At 32.6% G+C, this 3,502-nt stretch overlaps 1 long non-coding RNA gene across 2 annotated transcripts in view; it reads left to right on the forward strand.

The window, feature by feature from the left end:
* LOC101514906 (uncharacterized) overlaps positions 1-2,478 on the forward strand; it is an 11,684-nt gene extending 9,206 nt beyond the window's left edge. Inside the window, exon 4 of one of the 2 annotated variants that reach the window (XR_003472500.2) lies at positions 2,298-2,478. This is a non-coding gene — a long non-coding RNA (uncharacterized lncRNA). The remainder of the gene's footprint in view (positions 1-2,297) is intronic. The other variant, XR_003472499.2, reaches the window with a different exon arrangement.
* Positions 2,479-3,502: the final 1,024 nt, after the last annotated feature.

Genomic DNA, 3,502 nt, shown 5'->3' on the forward strand with positions numbered 1-3,502 from the left:
CCCCCCCCCCCCCTCCCCCTCTCCCTCTCCCTCTCCCTCTCTCTCTCCCTCTCTCCCTCTCTCTCTCTCTCTCTCTCAAAACATTCATTTCTTTTATTTTTTCAGTCACACACTCTCAAAACATTCTGGAGAAAACCCAAACACTGTCACTGTTCATTGTCCCGTTCATCAGTCAAATTTCTCCTCCTTTCCAAAATCTTCTAAACACAATAGCTCACCGAAGTTCTCCAAACTTGTCTCGATCCGTTGCATGTATGTTTCCATTTCTCAATTTTCAATTATCAACCAAAAACAGTACTAAAAGAGAAATAAAGAACAAGTACGAGGAACCCCAACAATGGGAATGGAGCACAAAGACTGAAGAAACTAAGAGCTGCTGGAGTAGAAATCTCCTTCAAATTGCTCTAATGAAAGATAATCATTCCTAGAAAACTATAAATTATGTTACATTAACTTATTTTAGCACGAGGGTTATGGGAGTTTATTTACTAAAATTCTTTACTTCTTGTCAAAAGTTATTTTGGTGATTTTACGGGTTAGAAGAACTTAGATGTGTCAGAGAAATGAATTTTTTAGCATATAGGTGTTTTGAATCAGCGCTCAAATGATTTTAAATTGTCATGCATGTTGTTTGTTTGCTTGTTGCCTGATTGATGTGTCAATAATTTAGGAAATTTCATAATTTTGAGAAAAAAAACTATAATTTGAAGTGCAAATTCCACAACTGAAGGTAAATGCACGCACTTTGGACGTTTTTCCCTTGCCTACGGGTATCATTTTTATAATTTGGACTTTTGGTTATGGTAAATTTACCTTACATTTGCCTCAGATAGTCCTCCACTATTCTTACACTTCTGATGTTGTATTCTAAGTGTTTTGCCTCTGATGGTTGTATCTCTTTTTGTCTCTAATTCTTCCAAGGCACACGTGTCCTTTTAATCTTTCTCTGAATGTGTTTCTTCTGATTCTTCCTCTGTATGTGTATCCTATTATTCTTTCTCTAGACGCGTATTCTTTTATTCCTCCTCTAGACGCGTATCCTCTAATTCTTCCCTTAGACGTATATCCTCTAATTCTTCCTCTAGACGTGTACTATATGAACCTGCCTATGGACACATATTTTCTGATTTTTCCTATGGATGCATATCATATGAATCTTCCTCTGGACGTGTATCCTCTATTCGTCCTTTAGACGTCTATAAGTGATTTTTTCTCTAGGCATGTATCCTATGATTCTTTCTTTGGACGCATATTATGTGACTTTTTCTCTAGATGCATATCTTCTCACTCTTCCTCTAGACATGTATCCTCTAATTCTTCCTCTAGACAAGTATCATATGACTCTTCCTCTGGACGCGTATAATTTGATTCTTCATCTGGACGTGTATCCTCTGATTCTTCCTCATGACATGTATCCTCATATTCTTCCTCTGTACACATATCCTTTGATTTTTCCTCTTGACACGTATCCTCTAATTTTATTTTAGACAGGTATTCTCTGATTCTTCCTCTGGACACGTATCCTTTAATTTTTCCTCGAGCGCGTATCCTCTAATTCTTTCTCTAATCACACTACTTCTAGTTCATGTATCCTCTAATCCACGTATCTTCTGATCAAAATCTACCAATGATCACACTGCCCCTGATTCACATATCCTTTGATCATGCTGACTCTACCTCTATTCATGCTACCTCTAGTTATAATGCCATGGTCACGTATCCTCTTACTCTTGTCATGATGCCTCTAATCTATTACTCCACAATATGCTGCCTCTGGCTAAATCTTTCTTTGATTCCAGCTTCTGATCATGGACTTAGGATTTAATCCCCACTCAAAATTTTAATATATTTTTAAGTTGTTTAAAATTGTTATGAATGAAAGATGCATTGCATCATACATGACATAATAAAGACATTGCATACAAAACATATCAATTTCAATACATTCTCATTAATAAGATCATGCATGATCTTATTCACGGTGAAATAATTCAGGTTGTTCCAGGCATGGTTCAACAGGTAAATGAAAACAATCAAGACGCTGATAGGGGTTTGACCAAACCACCTTTACCTCTCAGGACTCAATTATCTTGGTGACTTACTTTGAGATAATTCTGGTCATGCATAGTTTTTTTTCTTCAGAATCATTTTAAAAGAATGATTTCAGTTAAGTTTTATAAAATTAAGAATTTCATGTTTTTATGTATGTTTATGAAAGAAATGTTTTCAAACCTCCCTCCCATTATTCTTAGAGCTCATTGAGATATTTTTATCTCACCCCTTTATTTTTATATTAGTAGCTGAAGGAAACCGTGATATGGGATTAGCACCAGAGGATTGGTCCAGACTTATTAGTTTTGAAAATCTGATGTTAAAGACGTAAATTACTTCAAGTTGTAATATTAATTTATGAATCTACCTAAACAAGTTGTAAACTATATTTTGAATGTGGTTTTCAGTTGCGCTTTTTCATTCTAATTATTATTTCATTTTACTCGTTTATTTATTTATTTATTTATTTATTAAGGTGTATGAATCCAATTTTCAAGTTCTAGATAATTGGTATTGAATCTTATAAAGCATTGAATACATAACATTACATATGAATTGCATTCATTAAGTCATGGCATTCATGGTCCAAGTACACAGTGGGGCATTTTAGCTTTTCTAAAGCATAAAACAATGGGTAAAGATAAAATAATTGAGACGCCAATTGGGACCATGGTCATACCACCTTTGTAACAGACTCCAACCATCTATGTTACCAACATAAGAGACATTGGAAGAGCTTTTCCTTATAAAGGAAATTGATATCAGTAAGTTTTTTCTTAATTAAAAAGGAAATAAAAACAAGAAAGTTTTTCTAAATCAAGGAAAGAAAGAGAATATATTTTTTCTACTTTAAGACAAAAAAATATTTTTAAATATTTGGCCTATGGCTAATAAAACATTTCATATTAATATTAAGTTTTCATTTTTTTTTTTTTTTTGAGAAAACTATTTCAAAATGCCTCTTCCTTTTTAAGAGTTCACCGAGATTATTATCTCACGCTCTATTTTCTTAATTATTATAGCAGATAAGATGAGCTAATGACTAGATTCCAGTATCAAATGATTACTTTATTTATAATGTATTTTGAACTAAGAGGATGTATAATTCTGATGTATCTGAGGATAATTCCTTAGACCTTAATATTTGCTAGTGTTGTAATTTTAATCTACTTGGTACACTAAAGTACTTGTAAACTATATATTCTGTATAGTTACAAGTCATGTAAGTGGTGATATTTATGATATTTAAAATTAATTGCCTATGTTAAAATATATGAATTTATTACCATATTCTAGACACATGGTGATAGGTTTTACAAAAACCCATTAATACACACCATACACAATTTTTTTTATAACTAAAATAAATTATATTCATTCATTTAAATAGAATACATCAATGCAATACAAATTTAAGTTTGCTATAAAAAAGGATGAAATGCAAACAAAC

The sequence above is a fragment of the Cicer arietinum genome, chromosome 4, assembly GCF_000331145.2.
Source record: "Cicer arietinum cultivar CDC Frontier isolate Library 1 chromosome 4, Cicar.CDCFrontier_v2.0, whole genome shotgun sequence".
Taxonomy (NCBI): Eukaryota; Viridiplantae; Streptophyta; class Magnoliopsida; order Fabales; family Fabaceae; genus Cicer; species Cicer arietinum.